Source organism: Rhinolophus ferrumequinum, chromosome 4 (assembly GCF_004115265.2).
Source record: "Rhinolophus ferrumequinum isolate MPI-CBG mRhiFer1 chromosome 4, mRhiFer1_v1.p, whole genome shotgun sequence".
NCBI classification, from domain to species: Eukaryota; Metazoa; Chordata; class Mammalia; order Chiroptera; family Rhinolophidae; genus Rhinolophus; species Rhinolophus ferrumequinum.
The window spans coordinates 15,654,115-15,663,829 of record NC_046287.1 but is presented as its reverse complement, the minus strand read 5'-3'; positions in this window follow the sequence as shown (position 1 = coordinate 15,663,829).

Sequence of the window (9,715 nt, the reverse complement as noted above, 5' to 3'; positions counted from 1 at the left end):
TCCGCAGAAAAAGAGGAGGAAGGTACTAAAAACTTGAGGGGTACAATTCATTCACTCATCATACACTCTAAGTTCCTCCTATACGCAAGACTGTTACAGATATTAGTGGAAGTGGAAATACAGGAACACAGCACACCTTGAGTGGTAAGTGCTATAACGAAAATATGATAAATAAAGGTCAGTGGAGCACAGAGGCTGAAGGGGGGCTGGGGAGCAGGGGGAGGGCATGACCAACTGCACAGTGAAAGACAAGGAACGTCCAGGCAGTGAGCGAAAGAAAGAGCATGGATCATTAGGGAAATGACGAAAAGTTCAGAATGCCTGGAACAGTGAGTTCTAAAGAAGAATGGAGAGGAAACTAGTACAATCTATGAAAAGAAATTCAGGAGAAAAGATAAATGGATGAATCTAACATGTTACATCCTTAGCTTTAAACCCCAAGCTTCGTTAACATTGTATTAATAACAGGTTCATCCAATTCCAGCTTTTTATGAAAATCTCCTTGACTTTGTTCTTTATTCACCTTGGATGGTGTTTTGTTAACTCCTTTTAATCAGTACACTCAACAATCTTTATTCCTAGAAAACATCCTTTATTTAATCTTTAAACTTCAAGTCACCATATCACCATTTGCTCCATGGGATATCCTGAACATAAGCTGCACCCATTTCTTAAAGTTTTGTTTCACACTTTCTATCTGTTTGTTATTCCATGAAATGAGCATCCTTCACCTAGGATACATAGATTATTAATTCTGTATTTTTAGTGTAAAATATATCAAATGTGCAAGTGTCTAGAACATGTACAATTTTAAAAAATGTAAGTGATAAAATCATACTCATTCTGGTAGACTGACTTTCCCCCCCCCCAGATTATTCACACTCCCATCTTGGAAGTGACTCCTACATCCTTTCCTCTTTGTGATGTGACTTGCACTGTCTCCTACTGAAGGAGGGGACTGTTCTGCACCATTAATATAATGCAGGACTTCGCCATGTGACTTGTTTGACCAGTGGAAATAAGTGGATATGGTACCTTCCACATCCAAGCAGAGACTTTGAGAGCCTCTGCAGAGTCCACCAACTCTCTTCCTCTTTTCCCTGTGCCATGATATTGGCACTTCCCAGAGGGAAGCTTCTCCTGCTCTATCCTGGATTCAGAAATGAAAAGACATATGGAGTAGAAGCAGAGGAGCAACTGACAAGCAGCTAACATGTACTATAAATGACAAATTAAACTTTTGTATTGAAAACAAAACATGTATATCTGTGTGTGTGTATGTATGTATATATATATACACACATATACATACATACATACATACACACATACATATACATGTATACATACATACATATGTGTGTGTGTGTGTGTGTGTGTGTGTGTGTGTATATATATATATATATGGGTTAGTAGTAGTGTGGAGTTACGTATATATATATCAGGGATCACTTATTATTACAATAAAACTAATGAATACACCAATGTACTCAAAACTTAGGTTAAGATACAGCACATTAATTATAGAACTGTAGGGAGAGTTATAGTACAAAGTTGCAGATAAAGGGTTAAAGACAGAGAATTCTATCTTGAATAGAAATCAGGACATCCACAAGTAATAATGGCTTTGAGAAGCAGTGGGAACAGGATTGAAAATTCAGTATATAGAATTGAAACCATCTTTATCCGTATGGAAAATAAAATAAAATTGGATCTCTGTCTTACAACACACTGAAAATTCCAGGTGGATTAAAAACTTAAATGTGCTAAGGAAAAAAAAAAAGTAAAAGCATAAAAGAAATATAGGGCAATATCTTTTACCTCAGATTAGAAACGATTTCTTAAATAAGACATAAAATACACAATCTAAAAAAGATATATACATTTTGTTGCACTGAAATTTTAATTCTCATATAAAAATCATGTAAATGCATTTCTAAATAAAGCAACTGTCTGGGAGAACCCAATTAACCTACCAAGAATTAATAAATAACATATAAATAACTCCTAAAATTAATGAAAACAAAAGCAATGTGGCTAACAACAACAACAAAAATATATAAAAGTAATTCTCAAAAGAGAAAGCCAAAATAATGAATGAACATATCATGTGAAGTTTAATTTTACTATTCATTGAGAAAATGTAAATTAAATCAACAATGAGAGACTTCAAATTGGCAAAACATGTGAATACCCAACAACCCCCAGCATTGACCAGAATAAGAGGAACGGGAACTCTAACCTACTACTTGTAGGAATATAACTGCTTAGAAACCGTTTAGAGAGCTCTTAGGCAAAATTGCATAAAATAGATGTGATAAGCAGAATAAGAACCCCCAAAATGTCAGTGATCTAACCCTTGTAACCTGTGAATATGTCAGGGTACATGCAAAGGAGTTGCAGAGAGAATTAAGGTTACTAATCAAATGACCTTATAACAGGAAGATTATTCTGGGTTATCTGGCTAGACCCAATGTGATAATATGAGTCTTTAATGTGGGTAATTTTTCCCAGCTGTGGTCAGAGGGACATGTGACTGTGTAAGAAGTCAGAGTAATGAGACTGAGAAAACCTCGACTCACCATTGAAGATAAAGGAAAGAAGCCATGAGCCAAAGAATATGGGCAGCCTCCAGAACCAAGAAAAGGCAAGGAAACACATTCTCCTTACAGCGTCCAGAAAGAAACACAGCCCTGATGACAAACTGATTTTAGCTCAATAAGACTGTAACCGCACATGAACTTAATTTCTTAGCGTGTATTCTATTTTAATCCAAGCTAGCTTTGTTTAGCCTGATAGAACTATGACTCACTTGCATTTTTTTTCCTTTTACCAATACACATACCATATGTCCACTCTCTTTAATCATTAAGCCCTTCGGACATTAGGTTCTGGTCAGCATCAAACTCACTTAAGAATAAAGTTTCAGGTCTATGAACCATGACCAAGATACAATAACCAAAACTCAAACTGGAATAAGGTTTTAGTCAAACAAAGATAACACTTGAGCCTCAATTATGTTTCAGCTCGGGACTCATGAGAGTGGAACAGCCCCAGGAAATGCATCCCCTGGAAACCAGACAGAACGATGCCATGACTGACACCAGGACTTGAATCCATGATCACTTGCTCTCTGCCTTAGCCCCGACCAATCAGTAGAGCCCACCACCCCAACTCCCATAGTGACCACGATTAATGACTTTTCCCCTTATAGAACATAGTCACTAGAGGCCATCTGGGAGCCAGGTTTTTGAGAGCAGTAGCTCACCTGTCTCTGGGTTTGGTGCCAACTCCTTAAATAAACCTTTACTTTCTTTGCTGCAAACTCCTGCTCCTGTCTTGTTTGACTTGGATGTGTGCAGGCAAGGGGACCCTTTGAGTCTGCAGTAACAAGACCTGTGTCAGACTTATGATCTACAGACCTGTAACGTAATAAATATGTGTTGTTTTAAACCACTCAGTTTGTGGTAATGTGTTACAGCATCAATAGAAAACTATTGAGAGGTACATATCCCATTAGCCAATAATTCTACTTCTATATATAAGCGCTTGAGAAATCCTTGCACTTTTGAACAATTACATATGAATAAAGCTGTTCTTTGCTGTATTTTCTGAAATAGATGAAATTGTACACAACTTAAGTGTAATCAATAGGACAATGGATACAGTCACATAGATTATGTTCTAGAACAGTTAAAATAAACCAACTATATATTTCACCATAAATAAGTTTAAAAACTACACTATTCAAGGCAAAAACAATTTGCACAGTAATACAGATGGCATGATGTCATGCATGCAAAATTTAAAAACACACAAAATAATACCGTTGCATTATTTTTGAATATATATACATATTTTGTATTTTTAAAACACAAATGGGAAAGATCCACACAGCTGTAGAGTAGTGGTTTATTCTAGGAAGCAAAAAAGAAGGAATGGGGGCAACTCAATGGCTCAGTTGGTTAGAGCGTGTGCTCTGAACAACAGGGTTGCCGGTTCGATTCCCACATGGGCGACTGAGCTGCATCCTCCACAACTAGATTGAAGACAATGAGCTGCCGCTGAGCTTCCAGAGGGGTGGCCGGATGGCTCAGTTGGTTAGAACGTGGGCTCTCAACAACAAGGTTGCTGGTTCAATTCCCACATGGGATGGTGCGTTGCGCCCCAAGAAACTAAAGATTGAAAACGGCGACTGGACTTGGACCTGAGCTGCGCCCTCCACAACTAGATTGAAGGACAACGACTTGGAGCTGATGGGCCCTGGAGAAACACACTGTCCCCTAATATTCCCCAATAAAATTTATAAAAATAAACAAAACAAAAAAGGAATTGGAATGGGGTGTCTATGTAGAAATGGGGTATAGAGAGGCTTAAGTTATTGTATGCAAAGAATTATAAAATTCTTATAAAATATTCAAAGCAAATGTAACATGTTAACATTTACTGAAAACTGACAGCAAATGTACCAGTTTTCACCTTCTTTTTTATATTTCAATTGGTTTTGGAATATTTCATACTACAAAATGTAAAAACAGAGAAAAAAGAGAAAACTAAAAGTGAAAGCTCTGGATGGAATTCTATCTCTGGTAATTATTATAATATGAATTTAGGCATGGAATTAGAGAAATGGTCTCTTTGCACAATATTTGGTACACTTAGACATTTAAACGATAGTAACTCATTTTGATAAGAAGCTAGGATTTAATGTGCCCAGAAATGTGCTCCGTGCTTTACATGTATTACTCCACTTAATCCCACAATAATGATCATGTGCAATGAGGCAGTTTCTACCATCACTCTCTTCTTCATAACTGACAACTCAGGAAGGTCATGTATCTCGGGAAGGGCAAAACTAGAATTCACTGACTATGACACCACAGGATGCTCTGAACCACCAGGTGAGCCTCCAGGCACCTCCTAAGGAACATATAATTCCATTACGCATGTCAGAAAATTCCTCCCTATAACTTAACCTCTACAGCTCAATTTTCCCGATGAAATAAATGAGGTTAACGATCAACAGAGTTTGCGTGAACCTTAAATGTATAAAATGCATGTGAATATAAAATACATAACAATGTCCCTTGCTCTAATCGTCAAGCTTTGTCTCCCTACCTTCCTGCTTTGTTTCTTGATCTGGAATGCTCTACAGGCAAGACGCAAATTGGAAACCAACTGATTCAAAGAAGTGCGCTGCTGTTTTGAGCTGGTCTCAGCCTATGGGTAGCCCAGGGGCACTCACGTGGGCCTGGCCAAACTCCCCACAGGCGTCTCCCTTCTCAAAACCAACCCTGTAGCTGGACTGACCCTTGTGGTTTTTATCATAACTGCAAGATGCCCTCAGCACTAACCATCAGGAAACTTGAAAAGGCAAGGTTTATTACTCTTAAGTCCTGGAGGGTATTTGGCGCTCCTGGGGGCACAAAACAAGGTCCTCCTGGGACGAGCTGGGGGGAGCCTCTCTCTCTCTCTCTCTCTCTCTCTCTCTCTCTCTCTCTCTCTCTCTCTCTCTCTCTCTCAGGGCCTGGGGTTCTGCTTTTCTAGGGGCTGAGGGTGGGTGCTTAGGGTTTCTGGGATTCAGTCTTTATTGATGAATTTAAAACGCAACAGCAGGAATTAAAGCATGGGTAGGGAAAAATAAGTTATCGAAAGGTCAGTTTCTAAGTCAAGCAGGTACCTCCTCATCAGAGGAAACTTCAAGGGGTGGGAGGCAGCCTGGCTCTTTATCTAGTAGCTTGGCTGGCAAGGTGTTTACTCAAGATAGCTGTCTTTGAAATATATGCCTAGACAATCAGAAGCTTAAATCAGGCACCTGCACTACACTAAAAACAAAAACAAAAACCAACTGTAAGGCATTCATACTGCAGCTCTCTTGGCTTTTTCTTATTTAATTAAAAAAAAAAATCCTACTTACAATCATAATTCCCAAATAGTAATAAATAAACACGATGTAGTTAAATAGTAAACTTGCTAAGTATGAAACTGACAGTCCTCATAATTCTGATTTGATTTAAACGGCAGTTTTAAAATAATCATTTTTTTCCTTCTCTCTCAGCATACTTGGGGACTTGACGTTATTTCTCACCTTGATGATCTAGGACCCCAAGGCAACAGAAGACAATATCCTGTCCTGACTAATGATCACAAGGGTTAAGCCCCTGACAATTTAACACATCACCTTAATCTATACCTGTTTCAGCCCTTAAACCCTAAAGCAGATGGCTCCCTGGGCGACCTCTCTTTGCTTACCTTGGAGTTATCCTCAAGATCTAAAGAAATGATTTGTTATCCTCACCTCTACCAATCAGCTCCCAACATGACCTGAACCCCTAAACCACATGTCTTGTGATTTTGCCCTGTAATTTTTAACCTACACACCAGCAGGGAGTTACACCCTTCCGGGCACAAGCTCGACCACCTCCAGATTCGCCAATTCTAATAAACTATTTTCTTTTCTTTACTGCAAACCCTTGTCATGCATTTTTTGGACAGAGTGAGCTGACTGAATAATTGGGCTTTGGTAACAAGTATACATAAAAATTCTGAGATCACCACACTGGTTTTAATAAGAATTGCTTTTCTATAATCCTAAAAGCATTTATGTACCCACACTCTGCCAATAACTGTTCTCCTATGTGGGAAAAAAACTGGCAGGTTGTTTATAAATTGAAAATGTATAATGAAGAAAAATGTGGTTGTTGATAGATTCTGCATCAATACATTAACATTATATGTACATTAATATATTCACAACAAATCAGTGCAGTTCTTCATGAAAATAAGGTGCCTAGAATTTTTGTTTCATAGAAACCTGTGTAGCCAAAAAGTAGATTTCACTATAGCTGTGATCACTGGAACAGATTTTTAAACTTTCAAATAAGTCATATACACAAAGTATTACTATTAATAAGCCTGCAAAGCAAATATGTTACCAAGCTGATCTTTTACATTATAAATAATATTATGTTATGTATAATATTATAACAGGATGTTACAATACAGAATATTACAACTGTCCAGTCTTTCAGAAGATTAACAATTAAAATGATTTGCGTTACTCTAGCTAAAGCAAAAACACTTTGAGAATTGGACTGTAAAATATGGAAAGTTATTACTACAATCATCTAACTTATGGCTCGATGGAAGGAAGCTTCACTTTCTATTAGTTCACCTACAGCAGTCTTTTATGTTATATTTTATGAGCAGAAGTCTTCAGACAATCATTCAGAAAATAGTAGCCAAACTTAAACAAAAAAATTGTTTTTTACATAACTAATTTTTTAAAAACTGCTGTTGATATGATTTGTTCCTAACTTGATACCAAACTTATTCTGACAAAAAAATCTTGTTTTTACATAATTAATTACTTTAAGTATGGTAAATAATAATGAGCTTAATAAAAATATGATATTTTTCCTGACTAATAGGGAAAAAAATGGCCAAGATGATATACATAGAACTGATTCCAAACTGGAGACATGATATTCAAATGACACAAGCTGACAGTTTCTCATTTTGGCACTTCTGTGCTGTTGTGATTTTTCCATCGCCTTCTCTTTCTTGTCATAAGTAAAATTACATGGTAATTCACAAAATGAAATGAAAATAAAAATACTGAAAATAAGAGCCAATACCACTGGGAGAGACTAGGGATGGCCAAGAAAAACCTCATCCATTCAAACTTTTTTTTTTTTGTCTTTGGATAATATAAATTGCTCAGATTTTCTTCAGACCTACATCTCAACGAAATCTCTAATTTAAGATTTTTGTACATTCTGATTGAATTTAATCCTTAAAAACTCACGTTCTACTTTATTACGTGGAGCTCTTGCATAGCTCATTCTCCCACAGCAGTTTAATCTCCTCAGAAGAGAACGCGTGTAAGTGTCCACCATAATACACCTAGCCAAGTGGAAAAGACTCCTGTCCACTGCCTAACTGGACATCTGAGATCATGATATGGTGAACATTCAATTCTATAATTCAGAGAATCTTTACTTCTTTGTATTTTTTGTCTTCGTTATCCAGAGTTGAGGGGCACAGTGAAAATACTGGCATAGTAAAAAAAAATATGAGTAAGGGTAGGAATAGCTGCAGGGTAAAAGAAAAATCTAATGTTTAGATCCAGAAAGAAACAAATATATATTTAATCTTATTTATTTATTTGTCTGTTTGTTTGTTTGTTTACAACACTACCATATACTTCAAAAGAATTAAAATTGTGAGAACTGAAAACTTTGTGAGATCATGATCTATGTAACCTCCAAAACACTTAGCTCAGCTTCTGGTTCTGTATCACTAAGATTATTCCTCAGGCCTCAGTTTGTGATCATTTAAAACATAAGTGTAATCATTGATGATGTTTATATTTTTCACTAGAGGCAGATTAACTGCAAGTGACATTCTGATTCAGATATACTACCTAATTTCTTGTTGAACCTTGCTAAGTTATCTGCCTTCATAAAATATTATGGCCGAGTTCCAAGGGTTAATTACGAGTTGCATAAAAGGCACTTCCTTCAACTCATTTTAATTTATTGTTTCTCACTAAGCATTTCTCAGGAACCTGGCTCACCTAAGTTACAAGGAAGAGTTACTTTCACTTGCCCCCCTCCCACTTCACTTTCATCTGATAGATATACAGTCAACAACAACTAATTTCACAGCTCAGTTATTTAATCTTTGAAAAAAAGAGATTTCCTCAAAATCAGATGATGAGAATGAGCTGGGGAAGCTGTCCTCAAAAAATGCACAGCTCTAAAAGTGATATTTATGTAAGCTATATTTATGAATTCCATCAACTTAGTGAGACATATACTAATAAATTTTCTTCAAACTCTACAAAAGGGGGTAACTTACAGATTCATATTGCTAATCCTATAACACCAACATATTATTTCAATTATGCACTTGAAGAAGCCTAGAAACGGAAGATTATAATATATAGGATAATAGATGATCATCAAATGACTGTGATGCCATAATTCAGAAGATGGTCACAACACTTGAGTAGTTTATGACTTGCAACAGGAATCCCCAAGTGCATTCATACCTTCAATAGGAAGCCGTAACTGTTATGAAAATGAAAACATTTATTAACATCTTAACGAATTTCAATACCAAACTTGAAAATGCAATACTATGTATTTTAGCATCTGTCTCATGAGAGGAAAGCTTTGTTATTCCAATAATAATTCAGTGTGAGGTCTTTAAAGCTATATTTTAAAAATGTGATTGAAATCAATGCTTATCAAAATCTATCCAGAGTGATAATTGAGGGTGAAGGTGGGGAAATGACAAGAGGAAGAATGACTTTAACTTTTTCATTTAAGTGATATTAATTGTTGGGTAAGCCTATGTTTGATGATATTTATAAAACTACAACAGTACAAACAGTTTGGTATTTTCTCTGTTATGCGTTGGTATTAAAAGGATGTGCTCCAGAAAACAATATATTTTGAATAATAATTATGCATGGAGATGTGCAGAACCTTTTTTTTTATTTATTTCATTATAACTCCCTTATGAATCTCTTCTCTGTGAATCTATTCAATTTTGGAGAACTACATTTTCAGCTTATCCCAACCTAGTATGTAAAATACCATTGTCTCACATTTTAAAATTTACTTATTTTAAGCTTTCTATGTGTCCTCAAGTGTTTATTATAAACGGGGAAGATGTATTTCTAGAACATGTGATATTAATATTCTTT